Here is a 23556-nt window from a genome sequence, read left to right on the forward strand (position 1 = left end):
TAACTCTTCCCTGTAGTGGTACATGGAGTGTTTTGCTTTGACATATATCCTATGAAAGTGGAGGATAGGAGGCCCATTTTCATTTATTTCACTGTGTCTCAAATTTGAAGTGTTACTCAACTACCGTGTTTCCCTGATAATAAGACAGTGTCTTATTATTTTTTTTGGACACAAAAACACCAGAGGGCTTATTTTCACAGGAGGGCTTATTTTAATGAACATTGACAGCAATTTTAATAAACAGGTAAATGTGAACAAAAAAATGTACCTTTATTCAATAATGAATTCAATAAAGAACAGGATGACGTGCTCACTGCTGCAGCTCTGATTGGATGCAGCTCGGGGCGCGGCGTGCGTTTCACAGGGGGGGACAGTGCATACAGAGGGTACCATAATGTAGCATGTAGAGCATGGGATCACCTTCACTACAGTAGCAATCTCAATAGGGCTTATTTTCGGGGGAGGGCTTATTTTCGGAATAGGTCTTATTATCGGGGAAACACAATAAATGAGCTTGTACCTGGACCCCTGTTAGCCTTTTCTGCTTGGTATTCTTTTCTTGATTAGATTACAGATTGCAGTTTTCATGGTGAGCATATCCAGGTTTGGAGGAATATTAGTGAAATAAGTGGAATGATGGTATAGAGCTGAGATGAAATGATGAAATGTAAAATGCCTAATCAAAAATGTTTTAAACTCCCATATGTGCTGATTAAAATTAGGCATCAGTCCCTCTGCAGATTATGAGAGTATTTTGTCATATACTAAATTCTCTCTCTTGTTCTCTCTCTTTCTCTTAAAATGTATACTTGTGAGTGTACTATGTTAATCATTCTTTTTTTGTGAAAGAACAAATTAATTGTGTCATTACTGATTCATCTTTTATAATTGGTTCCTTTTTTTTATTCTATTGTTTTGTGGAGACTCTACTTATGAGTTTACTCCAAAAAGTAAAATCTTACCTGGTAAGGGACTTAATGGTTCAAAGATTGTGAGAAAAGAAATCCTGTTTTCATTAGAGGCAAGATCCTCTAGGAATGAACAAAATCAAACTGCATGCCTGTATAAATAACAAGGACTGTCACAGTATCTCAGGGGCCCTACAGTGAAATAGCAGTAACTTCTCAAGATTACATCATTCATTTATTCATTCACTTATTCATTCATCAGGATAAAGAGCAAGCCCCCTTTCATACTTTGAAAAGCTACACTGTTATATTCAAGGGACAGGGATGCCACTGTGAAGCTAGCAGAGACAATTACCTTGCCATTTGGACTTATATGTATACTTTTCCCCTACCTACTTGTCTACATGGAATACACGGGGTAGACAGACCTGGAGTTAGGAAGACTTGAGTTCAAATCCAGCCTCAGACATTTACTAGCTATGTGATCCTGAGCAAGTCACAACCTCTATTTGCCAGTGTCTTCATCTGTAAAATGAGGATAATAATAGCACTTGGACTTTCCAGGGCTGTTGTGAGGATCAAATGAGATTATAACTGAAAAGTGCTTAGCATACATAGTGTGTGGCATATAGTAAGTGTTGTATACATGTTATTATTGTTACTATTAATTAATCACATTAGAACTAGAGGGATTTACTGCTGAAAATCCTGGGGAACCTCAACTGTGGAGCTGTTTGATAATTTACTAGACAAATAACTACTGTCTAATTTAGCCTTCAGGAATGAAAATTAGGAAGTTTATAGGATAATCACCATAAATTAGAATGAAGTATGTTTTTGGAAAATGTCTTCAATGCCCTTACCAGGAATAGCACACCAAAGAAATAACTAATCCTAAGAATATTAGTTATCTTGGACAGTTCTAACTAAAGAGCTTGGGATTTGGGTTAAAAATCTCCTTTTAGGGAGATGAGGCCTTAGAACCAAGACTGAGGGAACAAAAGAGGGAAGACTTTATGCTCATCTAAGGGCTGGCTGATATTTTTCTGCCTTTTCTAAAAGAGATCAAAAAAAGCCTACATGTAAGCTTCAAGCAACACCCTAGCCAAACATTTCAGTTTATCAAAAAGTTGGTGGGAGTGAAAACTATAGCAAACATTACCTATACATACTCCATGGCACAGTATGAACCAGCAGCTGTCTCATCCAGTAAAAGGTTACAGGATCAATATGGGCATTAGTGACCATTCAAGCTCAGTCGCATGAGTTGTCCTCTATGTGAATGCCCCCAATTTAGGGAAAGACACCTTTTCCTGCTTTTCTTTCTATGTCATTTCATTAATTAATTTTGCTTTTAATTATATCTCCTAGTTGACTATTAAAGGAAAGCATATTTGTAGGGGCCTATATGGGCCCCTTTAACATTACCATAAGGGGTATAGATGATGAAAGTAACTTGAATTTGGGGTAGCTATTCCATGAGGGACTTACCTTGTGTTTTGAAAGTGTGCCCACAAGTGTGACATATTCATTTGTTTATGTTTTGAGTAATGAGAGTGAGGGAATCTGTGTTGGGAATGTGGAAGATTATCAGAATTTGAGTTGGTGAGGATGGTAGTGTGCAAGTAATAGGGCAGGAATGTTGGTGGGGTATAAGGGTATAGATCTGAAGTGTTGGCCAGCCTGGGAGAAGGACCTGGGTTGGATGTGGTAGTTGTCCATAGAGCTGGGTCAAAGACCTTGGAGGATTCAGTCTTCATATAGAGAAAAAAATCCAAAGAGAAAAAAAAAATCCCATTAGACATAGTATCATTTTTGGTTGAAAACAATGCTTCATTATCACTACTGTTAACATTTTTGACAGGAGATATGAGACTTTAGAGCTCTAAAGACAGCTGTCCTGCAGCTGTTCTGATTTTAGCACGTAGTGTTTCATTTACAAATTGTACAACCTTCTTGTTATTTTGACTGACATCTTGAAAATACATGTTCAGAATCTGGTCAAAGGACATCCTTTCATAGTAATGGTACAGATAAAATGCAATGGTATCACAAGTAACAGTTAAGTTACTTTAGAATTATGTCTTCTTACTGCTTTCAGTTTTTTAATCAAGAAAGGTGATGTGGATTTGGAAAAATTATGGCTTTTCTAGAGAAATTTTTTTTAAAAAAATCTTTTTTTCAGTTTTCAGTTAGTAAAGAACCAGTTCTCTGATTTTGGTATGATGATAACTGTTGGACAGCAGTCTCAAGGGTTTCTGTAGTTATTCTTCTCTTAGGAGCAGGTAAATGTCCAAGAATATATTTCATTTGGGGTGATGCCTCAGGTGGAGAGAGTAGATGGAGTAAATGCAGTGGACAGAGTTCAGGGTCTAAAGTCAGAAATACTCATCTTCTTAAGTTCAAATCCAGCCTCAGACATACTAGTTGTGTGACCCTGGCCAAGTCACTTAATTCTCTTTCCCTAGGTTTCCTTATCTGTAAAATGAATTGGAGAAGGAAATGGCAAAACAATTCAGCATCTTTGCAAGAAAACCCCCAACCAGGGTTATGAAGAATCTGACATGACTGAAAGTGACTGAAGAACAAACCAATAAAATATTCAAAGTGTATATTCTATATCTGGGTGAACTCTATGACACTGTTAAATACATCATACACAATCATGTTAAATGTGTTATTGAGAGCTCTGGAAAAGCATATCTTTGCTCAAATTAGCCATTGTAATGACCTAATAGTGATTTAAACATTCCTGGTTAGACGGTAGATTGAAGATTAATATGATCTTGACTAGTCCTCATAGGTATTTAGGGAACATGAAATACTTCACTGCCATTTATATGGTCTTTATCAGATTCATATATTCCCTATTATAGCTCCTAGTCTCAAATCTACCAAGTTTAAAGGGGTTCACCAATGAAGATATCATAATATTTGAGATTGAGAGGGTTTTTTTTAATGTTTAATTTATGCTCATAAAACTTACTGTAATTTCCCACTAACTACTGTCTTCATTCCCCACACTCTCCTTTCTAACAATTACATAGTCAATCAAAAGAAATTAAAACATTGGTCAGTTCTGAAAATGTATGCCTCATTCTAAAGGTCTAGTTCACTGTCTCTCAACTACAATACAGAGATATTTTTTTCTCTTAACTACAAGTCTCTCAACTGTAAGACAGACACATACTGCACTATGACTAATCTGAAGGAATCACTGATTCCTGCATTGATGAGAATTTTGGTATTTTAATAGTTTTCCTTTCCATTATTTTACTCATTCTTTTAATAATTCTTCTGGTTCTCATTACTTCTGTTCCACTGGAGTTCATACAAGTTTTCCTTATGTTCTGTGAATTCTTCATCTCAGTCATTTCATATGGTGCAATAAAATCCAATTACATTCATTTACCACAAATTGTTCAGTCATTCATTGATCATTGGATACCCATTTTTTCTAGTTCTTTGCAAATCAAAAAAAAACCTATTGCTAAAATATTTTTGAAATACTCTTTTTGAGCCTTTGCAATACATATCTGGTAGTAGAATTATTGGTAGGCAAAAGGTATCAGCAATTCAGTGACTTTTTTAAAAAAGCATTTTAAAATTATCTTCCTGAATGGTTGGACCACTTCATAGCTTACAAAAATGATTTAGTAGGGTGCCTGTATTTTCTTAGACCTTTCAGCATTTACTAAAAGTCTTTTGTCCTATTTGCCAATCTGCTAAGTGTGAGGTGAAACTTCAGTTTCAGAGAAAATGTCCATATCTTTTACTATTTATGATTGCATTTCACATAACATCCAGCTATCTGTCCCAGTCAAATCCTTGCTCTCTGATCTACCATTTGTCTCTTTGAATCACCAGACCTCAGTGAAGTTCCTCTGAGTAACTTAATACACTCAGTTTCAGTACTCCTTGTGTAGGGGACCTATGGTCCTGATTGGTATGAGAAAATTATATTCAGCCAACCCTGAATCATCATTCCTCTTTCTAATTCTCTTCCTGCTATGCCAATTTATGTAAAAAACATATGAATATTATATGTAATATAAAATGCATATTTATTTATATTTCTTATAAATACATTTATTTACATATTTAGTTATAAAATTAGCTTGATTTTTTTGTTACTTGCTTTTCTTCTATTTCTGGGTGCACAGATTTTGTTTTTACAATAGCTTCTACATTTTATGTAACTGAAATTCTCCATTTTTCTTCTATGATTGCTTCTATCCCTTGTTGATAAGGATTCTTCTTTACTGTATCTTTGTGTAAGCAATCTTCTTAAACTTTTCCTTTAAAAAAATGTGACTTTTTAACTTACTTCATATATATATATATAGTTTTTGCTTATTTTAGTATATGATAGGAGATAATGGTCTAAACCTAATTTCTGTTTGACTGTTTTGCAATTTTCCCAGCAATGTTTGTCAGATACTGAGTCTTTATCCCTATAGTTGATATCTTTGGGTTTATCTAATACTGTATTACTATGCCTGAGTGTTTTATTTTATTTTAGACTAATTTCCACTAATGGAATTATTATCCACAGCATGAAGGCAATTCTTTCACTGGTTGACCCAGGAAGAGATTCTATTGATCATAGCCATAACTCTTGGAATAACTACTCCATGTAGTCTATATGGTTTTCAAGGTTCTTTGAATTCAAGGTAAACAAGGTCTTGCCATAGCACAGACTAACACTGAGTGCCACGTAGACCTGACAAAGCTAGAAGATGAAAGGAAACACAGCTTAATTTGTCAGGCCAGATTAATAACTATCCTATTATACCAAAGGCATATTTGGTCTTCTTCAGTTTGATCTGAACATTCACATTTTTAACCAGTTTTTCCTTATTAAAAGAAGAATATATTTAATCCTTTTGCAGATGGGTTCCATAAGTCTGATTTTCTATCTCATATCATCAATAATATCTGGGTCACAAAACCATTATTATATTGCCATAGGTTCAAACATCTAGGGTGGTCTGGTGTATCACTGTAAAATTTCCCTGCCAAAAACTGAAACACCAGCGTCATGATGGTAATATAGCAGTTTTTGTATGTAATATGGCAGTTTTAGCTCTGACTGATAAAACAATTTCAAAGGACCATGAGGAGTTGGGTGAAAATAAAAATGATAAGGATAATTCAGGAATGTCAAACTCAAATAAAAAATTGACTTAGCAAACCACAACTTAAACATTTTCCATGTTGTATTGTGCTTTAATTTATTTTGCTAATTCCCAGTTTTTCTGCAGTAAATTTGATACCTCTGGAGTAATTGATCAGTGTCATACACAGGTTTCTCCTTGTCAAAGTGCATATTACCTTGTCCTCCTGTTGAGAACAATACCACCTTATTTCATGGCACTACAACTCACGTATAGCAGGACTTTGCCAAGCAGCAAGTTTTAATTGGCATTAGGTGCCATTTAAAATGGAAACATACAATATTTGAGTAATAGAAAATATAGTCCCAGAAAGATGGGATCACTGTCTCCTCTGCTTCTTCAAAATATAATTCATCAGTGAATTATATCTGGCTATGTGATTAATCATGTCTCCCATCAATATTCAAAGCAAACCCTGACCCCTCTCTAGGAGCTTTCTATTATATCTAGAAGCAAATTGGGCTTCAACTGTCTTAAATTGTGTTGACTATAGTTTTCCTTCCTTTCAATACATTTTTGTATCAAGTTGACGGTTGTTTCAGTCTCTAGCCATCTCTATATCTATGGAATGAACACCTTGATTTCTAATGTCTGCCTTTTCTCTATATTGCTTTCCAATTTTTTTTTTCAACTGAGATGTTTAATTTTCAAGGCTTTTTTTTTTTTACTATCTTTTATCAAGACCCTCTATTTTAAATCTATCCAATATTCTCAAACAATGTTGATCTTGAATACCAATGTTATCTAGGAAAATTCTACATTATCTAAATAGATGCTTAAAAAAAGAGACTTTTGATATAATCTAATCCCCTTTACTAGGATTATTACTAGAAATTATAGGGAAAATTGACCTTTCTTAATATATCAAATAACTCACAAGACACAACCATTCTATCACCCCCTTTCACAAGCAAACTTCAGAACTTTGTCAAAGTAAAGTACAATATTTATTATATATCTTCTGGTGCAATGAGAGTTGTAGGCAGAGGAGGGCTGTCTAATCAGTCATGTATACTAGTGACAGGTTCTACTTACTTCTTTTTGTAAGTTTAATATTCTATATAAATGCTATTACTAACATAGTCAAAATGATTTTGTTAAATACTGTGAGTTGTTTTTGTTTTTGTTCTTACTTTTTAGGGGTAAATTTCAACATATCTATAATCAATAATATAGCTACATGAATAAACATTGCAACCCATTTGCAACCTCTCAGTCTGTGTGAGATATAGCATCTCTACAAATCCTCTACAGAGAATCTTCCTAAAGCTCTAAGGGCCTTCCCTTGGTACTTGTCATATTTCATGGTATTGAGCACAACAAACTGGCTGTCCATCTGTTATCCCTCCTCTGGCTACATTAACAGACTACTTTCTATTCTGATTATACATGGTTCAGTGCTGTCTTTTATAATTTGGTAGCAACTTTTATCATGATTTACTTCCACCATGAAATGTCCCATTACCCTTGGCTTCACTAGAAATAGTGATTCTTCTGAGATTGTAGTGTTCAATGATTCATAGTTTTAGCATAATTGGGAAAAAACATTGATATTAGACTCAAAGTTTTTTGTAGTAATGAGAATAATGAAGACTTTGGATCATTTGAGAAAGCATAGTGAAATTTCACAAGAGCAATGAATCTCAGTATTTTTGCAAATTCAATTATGGGCCCTGTTGATTGTTGATTTGTAGCACCTGTTCAATATAGATATCATGATGGACTGAATCAATACTTGGCAAAAATCTAATGAATGTGAAAGATTCATTCATTTATTTTCATTATTGATGGTCAAATCAATCTATTTTTAAAGACTGTGGATATCAATGGGAAGGTCCTGTAGTTTCCCAGGGATCAGTGTAATTAGTAAAATATCTTCCAAACAAGGAGTATTTATAAAACTTTTCATCAATTGGGACCCCTCATATTTGCAACTTATACAGACCATTGAGTACATTTTATTGGGATGACCAAGTACACATAAGGGTTCATAATTTCTGATCTGTTCTTGTTCACTTATTCTGATAAGAAGGATGTCTAAAATTTTTTCATGTCCTTGGAATCTTCTCATTTTTGAGAAATTGATCTGCAGGAACTTTTAAAATTGTGGCCTCCAGCATAGTCTTATTTTTGCTATATTTATTAAAGCACAGGCACTCATCTCATATACAACTTTTAAAAGTCATTGTCACTTTTAACACACCATATAAGTACATGAATAAAATAATTTCATAGAACTATTACAATAGAAACAATACCAGGTCAATTTCATTAATTTTTCATCTTTCATTTTCATCTTCATGTGCCATTGCTATAATCTAGCTAAATTATATGGTAAAAACTCTGTAGCTCTGTTTTCCTCACACTTATTATTTCTTTATTATTACTTATAATTTATTATTATTTATAAATATTATTGTTTATGATCTAATAATGGTTATAATCTTCTATCATTCACCTTCATAATGTTTCACAAATGAGTTTATACTCAAAATGCTTGCTGCTGTCCTATGTTGCCCTGTCTCTTCACTTTGCAAGGGGATCAAGTGTTGGCTGAATGACTTTCTGGGCCTTTTGGTGTCTCTATTATGGCAATTGTATTGGATCGGTTAAATTTCTTGAACAAGTGATGGGAAATAGTGCCAATGCCTTTCTACTGTCTCTTTCTCATTTCTCAGCATCAACAGTTTACTCAAACTGGTGAAATTAAAGCTACTTCAATAACAAATCATGTTTTTTTAATCTCTACCTTTCTACTTTGGTACTAATTTTGAATTTTGCCTTATATAGGAAATAATCCGACTGGTCAGAAATAGTTGATTTTGAAATGAATCCAAAATAACCCAGTAATCAGTCTTTTCCTGTCTATAAAGACACAGTAAATTGAATTCAATTTTAGCTAAGAAAAATGGCAGAGTAGAAGCAGAAACTCAGCTAAATTCTCCCAATATCTCCCTCCAATAAATTAAAATAAGGCATCAAATAGAATTCTGGGTGGCCAAATGAAAAAAAAGAAAGAAAGAAAAGGTCTAGGGGAGACATTTTGTATCTCAAGACTTAGGAGGTAGGCAGGAGAGGACTATGACAGCCTATGACAGGGGCACAGCCAATCTGGAGTACATGTGGAGGCAACACCAATAGCAGGTTTTGGAGGTGGCTGTGATAGTGGTAGCAGCAGCTTCAAAAGCTCTCTGCCCAAAGATGGTAAGGGGGTCAGACAACTGGTCAGAAAGAGAAGATAGGGGATCTTTTGCTGGTGTTGCATGAAGGATCTTGCCCATATACAGTTCTGAGTAAAACTTCTAGGGCAAAGAGGAGCACTAATGCTTGTGATCAAGGATGAGAAGTGGCCTTGGTCACAGTTCTAGGGTGGCAAATAGTATTTGTGGTCACTCACAAGGGATCAGGGGAATTGGTCATAGTTCCAAGGTCAAGAAGAAGGATAGCAGTTGCAACCACAAAGGAGAACACTCTCTTTCTGGGTAAAGACCAGAGAATAGACACACCTCTCCTAAAATCAAATCACTTTGGAAGCACTGGAAAAGTTAAGAACATCCAGCATTAGCTGAAAACAGAAGTATAACAAATCCTGAATCATGGTACAATGACCCCAGTTGACACCCTCGGAGCACAGACTAACCTTAACATAAAGTTAAAGTTAAGAAACAGATTGAAAAAATGGGCAAAGAACAAAAAAGAACCTCACCATAAAAAGCTGCTATGATGATGGGGAAAATTAAGACAGACACTTAGAAGAAGACAACAATGTAAAAATACCTACAATCAAAGTCTCAATGAAAAATGTGAATTGGACACAAGTCTAACAAAAATTCCTGTGAGAGTTTTAATTTTTTTAAATAAAATGAGAGACAGAAGAAAAATTGGGAAAATAAATGAGAGTGATGTAAGAAAATTATTAAAAGGGTAGAGTTAAGAAGGCTCCCCCAGAAAAAATAAGCCAGAACCAAATGAATTCACAAATAAATTCCATCAAATCTTAAAAAAACAAAATTAATTCCAATATTTTATAAACTATTTAAAAAAGATAGGAAAGAAGTCTCCTAACAAATTGCTTTTACAACAAAAATATGTTGCTGATACCTAACCCAGGAAGAACAAAAACAGAGAAAGAAAAATGTACAATTTCCCTAATAGATATTGATGCAAAAATTTTAATTAAACACTAGCAATGTAATTGCAGCAATATATAACAAAGATCATATAATAAATATGACCATTTCAGATTTATACCAGCTGGTTCACTATTAGGAAAACTATCAATATAATTGATCATATCCTTAACAAAACCAACAAAAATATATGATTACCCCAATAGATGCAGAAAAAGTTTTTGAGGGGTGGCCAGGTAGCACAGCGAGTAACAGCACCAGCCCCAGAGTTGGGATGACCTGGGATCGAATCCGGGCTCAGACACTTAGCACCCACCCAGAAACACCTGGCTGTGTAACCTTGAGCAAGCTACTTAACTCCAATTGCTTAGGGGAGGCCAGGTGGCTCAGTGAGTAAGAGCACTGGCCCCAGAGTCAGGATGACCTGGGATCAAATCTGGGCTCTGATACTTAACACCACACCCAGAAATAACTGGCCATGTAACCTTGAGCAAGTTACTTAACCCCGATTGCTTAAGAAAACAAAAAAAAAATAAAAATAAAAAGCTTTTGACAAAATACAATCCTCATTCCTATTAAAAACACCAGAAAGTACAGGAATAAATGGAGCTTTCCTGAAAATGATAAGTAGTATCTATTTAAAACCATCAGCAAGCATTATCTATAATGGGGATAAGCTAGAAGCCAGTAAGATCAGGGTGAGGCAAGTATGCCCATTATTACTTCTATTATTCAAGACTGTACTAGAAATGTTAGCATTAGTAACAACATAAGAAAAATAAATAGAAAGAATCAGAATAGGCAATGGGGAAACAAAACTATCACTTTTTACAGATAATGTAATGGTATACTGAGAGAAATTTAGAGAACATAAACATGTTGAAATAATTGACAGCTTCAACAAAGTTGCAGGATATAAAATAAAACCATAAAACTCAGCAGCATTTCAATAATTACCAACTGAGTCCAACAGGACAAAATAGAAAGAGATAATACATTTAAAATAGCTACAAACAAAATAAAATCTATTTGCCAAGACAAACTCAGGAACTATATGAACACAATAATAAAACATTTTTCATACTAATAAAGTCAGATCTAAACAACTGGAGAAATATAAATTTCATGGGTAGGCTGAGCCAATAATGATAAAATGACAATTATAATTAAATTAATTTACTTATTCAGTGCCAAAGGGATCAAGCTATTAAAAATTATTTTATACAGCTGGAAAAATAATAACAAAATTCATCTGAAAGAACAAAATGTCAAGAATATCAAGGAAATAAATGAAAAAATGTGAAGGAAGGTAACTGAACAATAACAGATCTCTAACTGTATTACAAAACAATAATCCTCAAAACAAAGTGGTTCTGGCAAACATGGGCAGCTAGTGATGCAATGGATAATATGCTGGGCTTGGAGTCAGGAAGACTTTTATCTTGCTGAGTTCAAATCTAGCCTTGAGATATTTAGTAGCTGTGTGACCATGGGCAAATCACTTGACCCAGTTTCCTCAGTTTCCTTTAAAATGAGCTGAAGAAGGAAGTAGCAAATCATTCCAGTATCTTTGCCAAGAAAACCCAAATGAGGTAATAAGAATAGGACACAACTAAAAAAATGACTGAGCATACAAGCACTAGCTAAGAAATAGCGTGGTAGATAAGTGGAACAGATTAGGCATAATACAAAGTAGTACATGACCATACTAGTCTCGTGTTTGACAAATGCAAAGATATGAGATCTGGGGAGAAGAATGCACTATATGATAAAAACTTGCTGAGAAATCTGGGAAACAGTTTGTCAGCAACTAGATACAGACCAACATTTCACAGCACATACTAACATAAAAGTCTAAATGGGTATGTAATTTGGACATAAAGGGAGATATCATAAGCAAAATAGGGGAGTAAGGAATATTTTACCTGATAGATCTATGGATAAGGGAAGATTTATGACTAAAACAAAGATAAGGAGCATTAAGAGACACAAAAAGGATAATTTTGATTACATTAAATTATATAAGTTTTGCACAAAGGAAAACAATGTAGCAAAGATTAGAAGAAAAACAGGAAACTCAGAAAAATTTTTACAGCAAGTTTTTCTGATAAAGACCACATTTCTCTAATGAATTTAGAACTGCATCAAATTTATAAATCTAAGAGCCATTCTCCAACTGATAAATGGTTAAAGGACATAAACAGGCAGTTTTCAAAAGAGGAAATCAAAGCTATCTATAGTCATATGAAAATATGCTTCAAATCACTATTTATAAGAGAAAGGCAAATTTAAATAAATCTGGAATACCACCTTACACCTATCAGATTAGCAAAAGTAGCAAAAAAAGAAAATGACAACTCTTGGAGGGGATGTGGGAAAACTGGGACATTAATGCACTATTGGTGGAGTTGTGAACTGATCTACTCCTTCTGGAATAAAATTTAGAACTATGCCCAAAGGACTATAAAATTGTGGATATACCTTGACACTGCAATACCCCTACTAGGTATATATCCCAAAGATATCAAAGAGAAAGGAAAAGGCCTTATGTGCATAAAAATAGAACACCTTTTTCCCCCCAGTGGCAAAGAATTTGAAATCGAGGGGACAGTCATCAATTGGGGAATTCCTGAACAAATCATGGTATGTGATTGTAAGGGAATACTATTATGCTATAAGAAATAATGAGCAGGCTTCTTTCCAAAAAACCTGGAAAACTTAAATGAAAGGATGCAGAGTAAGGTGAGAAGAACCAGGGGAAAAATTTACATGGTAACAGCAATTTTGTTTGATAACTAACTTCAAATGACTTGGCTATTCTGATCAATGCAATGATCCAAGACAATTCTGAAGGACTTACAATGAAAAATGCTATCTGCCTCCAGTGAAAGAACTGATGGTATCTGAATACAGATTTTTATTTATTTATTTTTTTTGCTAAAATTTATTTATTTTTTTTACTTCTTTATTTTAAAAAATTGTCTGCTTTCTTTATATGAAAATGTTTTGCATGACTGCAGATATATAACCTATAGAAAACTGCTTGCCTTTTTAAGGGGGGTGGGGAAGGAATGAGAGAGAGAATTTAGAATTCAACATAAAAGAATGTTAACAATTGTTTTTTCATGTAATAAAGAAAAAATTGAAAGAAAAATCATGAAAAGAGAATCAACAGCTTAGTAAAAGAAGCATAAAAAAGTACTGATGAAAATAGTACTTTAAGAAACAGAATTAGTTTTATGGTCAAAGAGGTACAAAAATATACTGAAGAAAAAAAGTTGGCCACGTGTAAAAATTTTTTAAAAAGAGTTGTGGGGGCGGCCAGGTAGCACAGCGAGTAAGAGCACCGGCTCCAGTGTTGGGATGACCTGAAGATCGAATCCCGGGCTCAGACACTTAGCACCCACCCAGAAACACCTGGCCATGTAACCTTGAGCAAGTTACTTAACCCCAATTGCTTAGGGGCGGCCATGTGGTTCAGCGAGTAACAGCACCAGCTCCAGTGTCAGGATGACCTGGAGATTGAATCCCGGGCTCAGATACTCAGCACCACAACCAGAAATAACTGGCCGTGTAACCTTCAGCAAGTTACTTAACCCTGATTGCTTAAAAAAAAAAAAGAGTTGTGAAATCTCACTGAAGAAAAGAATTCCATAAAAATTTGAATTGGGTAAGTGAAAGCTAAAGACTCAAGAGACATCAAGACAAAGTAAAACAAAAGTAAAAACAAATATCTGGCAGCTGTGGGGTGCAAAGGGGATGCGGGTGGGGGAAAGACTTGGATATCAAATTTCAAGAAAATATGAAGCAACACTACCCTGAATAGAAAATTTAACATTCAAAAGAGGATTTAAGAGAAGCATAGAAATGAAAACATGAAAGAAAAGTCACAAGGAATTCAACAGGGTTAAATTATTTACATTCTTATGGGAAGATGACACTTGTAACTCCTAGGAACTTTATCATTATAAAAGCAGTTAGGAGTCTACATAGAGGGGATAGAAGTGAGTTGACAATGATGGGATGATCTCTCTCTCTCTCTCTCTCTCTCTCTCTCTCTCTCTCTCACACACACACACACACACACACACACAAATCAAAGAGTAAGAGAAATTCATTGGGAAAAGGGGAAGGGGAGAAGAAGAATGGAGAAAAGTATCTCACATTATAAAAAGCACTCAAAGAAGAGATATTACAGTAGAAAAGAAAATTGGGGTAGGGTGGGAAATGTTTAAACCTTACTCCCATCAGAATTGGCTCAAAGAGAGAAAAACAAACACACATTTCTGGGTATAAAACCACATCTTACCCAAGAAAGAAGCAGGAATAGAAGGGGCTAATAGAAGAGAGGGCAGATTAAGAGAGGCAGTGGTCAGAAGCAAAACAGACTTTTGAGGGGGGACAGGATAAAAAAGAGAGAAGGATATAGAGTAAAAAAAAAACAGAATAAAGAGAAATACACAGTAAGCTAAATTAAATACACAGTAATCTAGACTTCAGTGAATGCAATGAATTTATCCCCAAAACAGAAGCAGAAAGTAAAATGGATTAGAAACCAGAATCCAACAACACATTGTTTACAAGAAACACATTTGAAACAGAGAGACACACAGAGTAAAATGAAGTATCTAAAGCAGAATCTAATGTGCTTCTGCTGAGGTAAAAAACCCAGGTGTAGCAACCATGATCTGAGAAAAAGCAAAACCAAAAATAGGCCTAATTAAAAGAGATAAGCAGGAAAACTACATTTTGATAAAAGTTACCACAGACAATAAAGTAATAGCAATACTAAACATATTCACACCAAATGGCATAGCATCCAAATTTTAAAACAAAAAGTTAAATGAGTTACAAAAGAAAAGACAAGAAATCTATACTAGTGAAGGACTTTAACTTTCCCTTCTCAGAAATAGATAAATCTAAACATTAAAAAATAAGAAAATATTAAGGAGATGAATCCAGTTTTAGAAAAATTAGACATGATAGACCTCTGGAGAAAACTGAATGGGAATAGAAAGAGTATATCTCTTTTTTTTTTATCTGAACATGGTGCCTTCACAAAAACATCATGTATCAGGGCTTAAAAACTTACAGCCAAATATAGAACAGCAAAAATATAAAATGCATCCTACCATATCATAATGCAATAAAATTACATTCAATAAAGGGTCATTGAAACATAAATTAAAAATTAACTGGAAACTAAATAATCTAATCCTAAAGAATAAGTAGGCCAAAAACCAAATCATTGAAATGATCAATAATTTCATTAAAGTAAATGAAAATGAGACAATATATAAAAATTTGTTGGATGCAGGGGCGGCCAGGTGGCTCAGCGAGTATGAGCACCAGCCCCAGTGTTGGGATGACCTGGGGATCAAATCTAGGCTCAGATACTTAGCACCACATCTAGAAATAACTGGCCATGTAACCTTCAGCAAGTTACTTAACCCCGATTGCTTAAAAAAAAAAATGTGTTGGCTGCACCCAAAGCACTACTTAGGAGAAAATTCATAATTCTAAATATGTCAATAAAATAGAGAAAGACCAAATCAATTAATTGGGCATGAAATTAAACAAACACACTGGAAATTAAATTTCTTTTTAAATTGACAAAGTAAAATTAAACAAATTAAAAATCCTCAATTGAACACCAAATGGAAATCTCAGAAATGAAAAAAGAGTTTAATAATATAGGACCAAAAAAACTAAAGATGAAAACAACAAAAAAATCTCATTGAAATTATACATAAATATAGGAACTGCATTTATGTGGGGAAAACCCCTTACAAAATAGATAAGGCTTGGTTAATTTAATTTAAAAAAGAAAGAAGACTAAAATACCAATATTAAACATGAAAAAGTAGAATTCATCTCCAATGAAGATAAAATTAATTATTAGAATCTAGTTTGCCCAATTATATGACAATAAATCTGACATTCTAAGTTCAATGGATGAATATTTACAAATATATATATATATTATATAGTCCAAATATAAAGGAGAAAGCATACTTAAGAAACCCGCTCTTAGAAAAAGAAATTGAACAGGCAATAAATGAGCTTCATAGGGGAGAAATCCCAGAATCAGATATATTCACAAGCAAATTCTTCCAAATCTTTAAAGGATAATTAATTCCAATGATATATAAACTATTGTTTTTGTCTTTTTGGAGGGGGATGGCAAGGCAATTAGGGTTAAATGACTTGCCCAAGGTCACACAGCTGGTTAAGTGTTATGTCTGAGGCTGCATTTGAACTCAGGCCCTCCTGACTCCAAGGCCAGTGCTCTATTCACTTCGCCACCTAGCTGCCCCTATAAATAAACTATTTGGCAAAAAAAAAGTGGGCAAAGAAACTATTACCAAACTATTACCAAGTTCATTTATGACACAAATACGGTCCTGATACCAAACCAAGGAGATAAAAAATAGAGAAAGAAAATTATAGCCCAATTTCCTTAATGAATATTAACTAAAGAATTTTAAATAAAATACTAGCAAGGGTATTAGAGCTATATATAACAAAGGTCATGTACCATGACCAGGTAAGATTTATACAAAGAATGTAGGTCTGGTTTAATATTAAGAAAACTATCAGCACAGTAAACCAAAAAATCATATGATTATCTTAATAGATGAAAAAAGGGCTTCTGACTAAATACAACCCTCATTCCTATTAAAAACACTAGAAAGCATAGGAATAAATGGAGTTTTCATATCTATCTAAAATCACCAGCAAACATTATAAATGACAATTCTTCCCAGTAAGATCAGAGGTGAGGCAAGAATGTCTATTACCACCACCATTGTATTAGAATTATACATAAATATTGTAATTGAAAGAATTTAAATTGAAGGAGTTTTTTACCTCAGCAGAAGCACATTAGATTCTGCTTTAGACACTTAATTTTACTCTGTGTGTCTCTCCTTGTAATTGAAATTGAAAGAATTAGAATAGTCAATGAGAAAACAAAACTACTACTCTTTGCAAATGATATGATGCCATACTGAGAGAATCCTAGAAATACACCCAAAAAAAAGTTGAAATAATTAACAACTTTAACAAAGTTGCAGGTTATAAAGCCACGTAAATTATCAGCTTTCTATAGATTACCAAAAAAGTCCATCAGGAAGATATATAAAAAGAAATTTCATTTAAAATAAATGTGGATAATATAAAATATTTGGTTATCTATCTGCCAAGCCAAACTAAGGAAATAAAGGAATAAAATTACAAAACACTTCTCACACAAATAAAGTCAGATCTATGTAAGTGCAGATATAATAATTGTTCAGGGTTATGCTGAGTCAACATAATAAAAATGACAGTTATACCTAAATTAATTTACTTGTTCAGTGCCATATCAATTAAACCAACAAAAATCATTTTCTAGAGCTAGAAAAGGTAATAACAAAATTCATATGGAAGAACAAAAGGTCAAGAATATCAAAGGAATCAATGAAAGAAAATGTGAAGGAAGGCAGTCTAGCAGTACCAGATCTCAAACTATATTATAAAGTTGTGCTCAATAAAAATAAACAAATAAATCATTGGTACTGGTTAAGAAATAGAGTAGTGAATCAGTGGAATAAATTAAGTACACAATACTCAGTAGTAAATGACTTTAGTAATCTCCTGTTTGATAAACACAAGGATTCAAGCCTTTGGAATAAGAACTAAACATCTGACAAAAATTGCCAGGAATACTGGAAATAGTTTGGCAGAAACTAGGCATAGACCAACATTTCACAGTGTATACTAAGACAAGATCAAAATGAATAAATTATTTAGACACAAAGGGTGATATAAGCAAATTGGTGAAGAAAGGAATATTTTAATTGATAGAATTATGATTAAGAGGAGAATTTGTGACCAAATAAGAGACAGACAGTATCTTGGGAAATAAGATGAATGATTTTTAATATATTAAATTAGTTCTGTATAAACACAATTAGAAGGAAAGCAGGAAAAAGAAGGAAATTTATTTATTTAGTATTTTTTTAGTATTTTTCCCCACAGTTAAACATAAAAAAAAAAAATTTAGCATTTGTCTCCAAACCTTTGAGTTCCAAATTCTCTCCCTTCTTCCCTCCCTACAACCACTCATTGAGAAGACAAACAATTCCATATAGGTTATATATGTGTAGTCATGCAAGATATATCCATAATATTCATTTTGTGAAAGAAAACAAAGAAAAAACTCAATAAAAATAAAGAAAATGAAAAAAAATGTTTCAATCTGTACTGAGACACCATCAGTTCTTTCTCTGGGGATGGATAGTATTTTTCACTTTAGGTCCCTCAGTTGCAATGGATTGTTGTATTGGTGAGAATAGCTAAGTCATTCACAGTTGATCATCCTACAATATTGCTGTTAATTTATACATATTACATTTCACTTTACATAAACCCATGTAAATCTTTCTAAGTTTTTCTGAAAGCATCCTGCTCATCATTTCTTACAGTATGATAGTATTCCATCATACTTACATGCCAGAACTTATCCAGCCATTCCCCAATTGATGTTCATACCCCAAACTCCAATTCCTTACCCCCAGAAAAGAACTGCTATAAATATCTTTGTATTTATAGGTCCATTTCCTTTTTTTTGTTTGTTTTGTTTTGTTTTTTATCTCTTTTGGGACTTAGACCTCGTAGTGGTATTGCTATATCAAAGGCTGTGCATGCTTTTACAGCACTTTGGACATAGTTCCAAACTGCTCTATGGAATGGTTTAATCAATTCACTACTCCGACAACAGTACATTAATGTCTCATTTTTCCCACATCCCCTCCAATATTTGTCATTTAACTCTTCTGTCTTATTATCTAATCTAATAGGTATGAGGTTGTACTTCAGAATTATTTTAACTTCCATTTCTCCATTCAACAGTGAGTTAAAAGATGGCTATAGATAGCTTTAATTACTTCATCTGAAAACTGATTATATCTTTTGATTATTTATAAATTGGGAAATGGAATTTATTTTAAAAAATTAGACACAGTTCTCTATATGTGAAAGAAATGAGTCCTTTATCAGAGAAACTTGCTTCAATTTTTTTCATAGTTACCATTGCTATCTGTATTTCCTTCCATCCCATTCCCCCTATCCCGATTTATTCTATTCTCTCTTTCCTTTCACTTGGTCCCTCCTCAAAGGTTCTGATTACCCCTTCCTCCAATCTGCCGTTTCTATCACTCCCCCCCCCATCCCTTTTCCCTTCTATTTTCCTATAGGGTAAGACAGATTTCCATACCCCATTGCCTATATATATTATTTCCCAGTAACATGTAAAAATGATTTTTAACATTTGTTTTTAAAACTTTGAGTTCCAAATTCTCCCTTCCTCCCTCTCCACCCACCCTTCCTGAGAAGGCAAGCAATTCCACATAGGTTACATATGTGTAGTCATGCAAAACACTTCCATAATAGTCAAGTTGTGAAAGACTAACCATATTTCCTTCCATCCTATCCCACCTCCCCATTTATTCTATTCTCTCCTTTCACCCTGGCTGTCCTTCCTCAAAAGTATTTGCTTCGAATTACCACTCTCACACCCAATCTCCCCTCCCTTCTTCACCTACCCTTTCTTATCCCCTTCCCTCCTACTTTCCTGTAGGGTAAGATAGATTTCCATACCCAATTGAGGATGCTATTCCTTCCTTAATTCAATTCCAATGAGAGTAAGGTTCATTCATCCCCTCCCACCACCCCACTTCATCCCATCCACTGTAAAAGCTTTTTCTTGTCTCTTTTAGGTGAGATAATTTATCCCATTCTACTTGTCCCTTTCTCCCTCTCCCAGTACATTCCTCTCTCACCCCTTACTTTTTTAATATTATCCCTTCACATTCAACTCACTCTGTGCCCTCTGTCTATAAATATTCCTTCCAACTACCCTAATGATGAGAAATGTTTTATAAGTTACAAATATCATCTTTCAATGTAGGAATGTAAACAGTTCAATTTTAATAAGTCCCATATGATTTCCCTTTCCTATTTCCCTTTTTATGCTTTTCTTGGTTCTTGTATTTGAAAGTCAAATTTTCTGTTTAGCTCTGGTCTTGTCTCAAGAATGCATTAAATTCCTCTACCTCATCAAATAGCAAATTTTTCCCTCATGGATTACACTCATTTTTGCAGGGTAGGTGATTATTGATTGCAATACTAGCTCCTTTGACCTCTGAAGTATCATATTCCAAGCCCTCTGATCCCTTAATATAGAAGCTGCTAAATCTTGTGTTAGTCTGATTGTGCTTCCACAATAATTGAATTGTTTCTTTCAGGCTGCTTGCAATATTTTCTCCTTGACATGGAAACTCTGGAATTTGGCTATAATATTCCTGGCAGTATCATTTTTGGGACCTCATTCAGGACCTTACTGGTGGATTATTTCAATTTCTGTTGTACCAATTGGTTTTAGAATATAGAGGTAGTTTTCCTTGATAATTTCTTCCCCTTCCCCTTGGAATTTATTTTAGTTTTCAACATTCATTGCCATAAGATTTTGAGTTTCAAATTTTCTCCCCATCTCTCCCCTACACCCCATCCCAAAATAGCAAGCATACCAATTATCCTTTCCCCCAATTTCCTCTTGCTTATATCTCCCTTAACTCCCCCCATTTACCTCCTTATCTCTTATGTTCTTGTAGGGCAAGATGGATTTCTATACCTGACTACCTGTATATCATATTTCCCAGTTGCATGTAAAAAAAAATTTTAACATGTTTTTAAAACTTTGAGTTCCAGACTCTCTCCCTTCTTCCCTCCTCACTCACCCTCACTAAGAAGACAAGCAATTCAATATAGGTTATATATGTGTAGTTATGCAAAACATTTCCATAGTAGTAACATTGTGATAGACTAACTATATTTCCCTCCATCCTATTCCACCCCCATTTATTCTTTTTTTTTATTTAAATGCTTTATTAACTGCTGATTTACATCATTTGTTTCTGCCAGATTTTGAGTTACAAATTTTCTCCCCGTTTTTCCCCCGCCCATCCCCCCAAAACAGCAGTCCCACAGGATATCCCCACCTCCAATCTGCTCTCTCCCATATTTTCTCCCATACCTGTTTCAACTTTTCTAGTGGATCTCTATGCCTCAGTATTTGTATATCTTTTTTCTTAATTACATGTAAGATGGTATTAATAATAGTATACACACACACACACACACACACACACACACACATATATATATTTGAATATTTGATTTTAAAACTTTCAATTCCAGATTCATTCCCTTCCCCCCCCCCCTGCCACCCACCCCCACTGGGGGGACAAGCAGTTCAGTATAGGTTGTACATGTGTGGCTAATGAAAAACAATAACATAGTAGATGTATTGTAAAAGACTGACTATTTTTCCCTCCCTCCTATCCCAGCTCCCACTTGTTCTATTCTCTAATTTGATCCTGTCCCTTTTCAAAAGTGGGTGCTTCCAACTTCCCTCCCCCCAGCCTGCTCTCCTTTCCATCATCCCCCCTCTCATCCCCTTCCCCCCATATTCTCCTGGAGGGCGAGATCCCCTATTTAGTATGTATTTCCCTCCCTTCTCAAGCCAGATTCAATAGGAATAAGGTTGACCTATTCCCTTTTGCCTTCCTATTCTTCCCCTCCATTGTAACCATTTTCTGTATGAGATAGTCTCCCCATCTCCTCTCATTATATTCCTCTTACCTCTTAATTTCACCTTTTAAGTATCATCCCTTCCTGTTAAATTGGTCCCGTGCCCTCTATCTATGTATACCTGTAAACGCATATACACACATTCACATATGTATTCATATGCCCGCATACCCTCATATAAAGACATACACACACACACACACACATATACATATATTTCTAATCCCTTCAACTACTGAGAAAAGTTTCATAGGTTACAATTACTGTTTTTCCATGTAAGAATGTTAATAGTTCAACTTTGGCCAGGTGGCTCAGCGAGCAAGAGCACCGGCTCCAGTGCCAGGACAACGCGGATCAAATCTGGGCCCAGACACCCAGCACCACACCCAGAAACAATAACTGGCCATGCAACCCCGAACAAGCCACTCAACCCTGATTTCTTAAAAAAAAAAATAGTTCAACTTTGATAAGTTCCTTATGATTTCTTTTCCCTGTTTACCTTCTCATGCTTCTCTTGCTTCTTGTATCTGAATGTCAAATTTTCTATTCAACTCTGTTTTTTTCAGCAAGAATGCTTGAAAGTCCTGTATTCCACTGAATGACCGAATATTTTCCCCTGAAACATGATACTCAGTTTTGCTGGGTAGGTGACTCTTGGTTTTAATCCCAGCTCCCTTGACCTCCGGAATATCACATTCCAGGCCCTTCAATCCCTCAGTGTAGAAGCTGCCAGATCCTGGGTTATCCTGATTGTGTTTCCACAATATTCAAATTGTTTCTTCCTGGCTGCTTGTAATATTCTCTCCTTAATCTGGGAATTCCGGAACCTGGCTATAATATTCCTAGGAGTTTTCTTTTTGGGATCTTTTTCAGGAGGTGATCGGTGGATTCTTTCAACCTCTATTTTGCCCTCTCGTTCTAAAACATCAGGGCAGTTTTCTTTGAGAACTTCCTGGAGGATGCTTTCCAGGCTCTTACTTTGGTCATGGCTCTCAGGCAGTCCAATAATTTTTAAATTATCTCTCCTGGATCTATTTTCCAGGTCAGTGGTTTTTCCCATGAGATATTTCACATTGCCTTCTATTCTTTCATTTGTTTGGATCTGTTTAACAGCATCTTGATTTCTCATAAAGTCATTAGCTTCCATTTGCTCCAATCTAATTCTGAAGCAATGATTCTCCTCAGTGAGCTTTTGAGATTCTTTTTCCATCTGGCAAATTCGACTTTTTAAGGCATTCTTCTCCTCATTGCCTTTTTGAGCCTCCTTTGCCATTTGAGTCAGTCTGTTTTTTTAAGGTATTATTTTCTTCAGTCAGGCTGTTGACTCTCATTTCATAATTTTCTTGCATTGTTCAAATTTATCTTCCCAATTTTTCCTCCACTTCTCTTATCTGCTTCTTAAGGTCCTCTATGGCCTGTAACCAGCTTGTATTTTCCTTTGAAGCTTTTGGTGCAGGAGTTCTGACTTCACTGTTTTCCTCCTGTTCCATGCCTTGCTCCTTCTTATCCCCAAAATAGGAGTGTAATGTTGGATCTTCTGTCTGCTTTGTTTCCTTTGCCTGCTCATTTTGCCACTCAATGATTTGACTTTTGGGCTTTTTGCCACAGTAGGACTCTGCCACCAGACAGGAGAGTTTTCGTCCCAAACGCTGGGGTTTTCTCAGCTGCTGGAGGTATTAGATGGGTGCCCTCTCTGAGGTCTCCACA

This window comes from Petaurus breviceps, unplaced genomic scaffold (assembly GCF_028583685.1).
Source record: "Petaurus breviceps papuanus isolate PSGF00001 unplaced genomic scaffold, PetGlider_PUasm1.0 78, whole genome shotgun sequence".
NCBI classification, from domain to species: domain Eukaryota; kingdom Metazoa; phylum Chordata; class Mammalia; order Diprotodontia; family Petauridae; genus Petaurus; species Petaurus breviceps.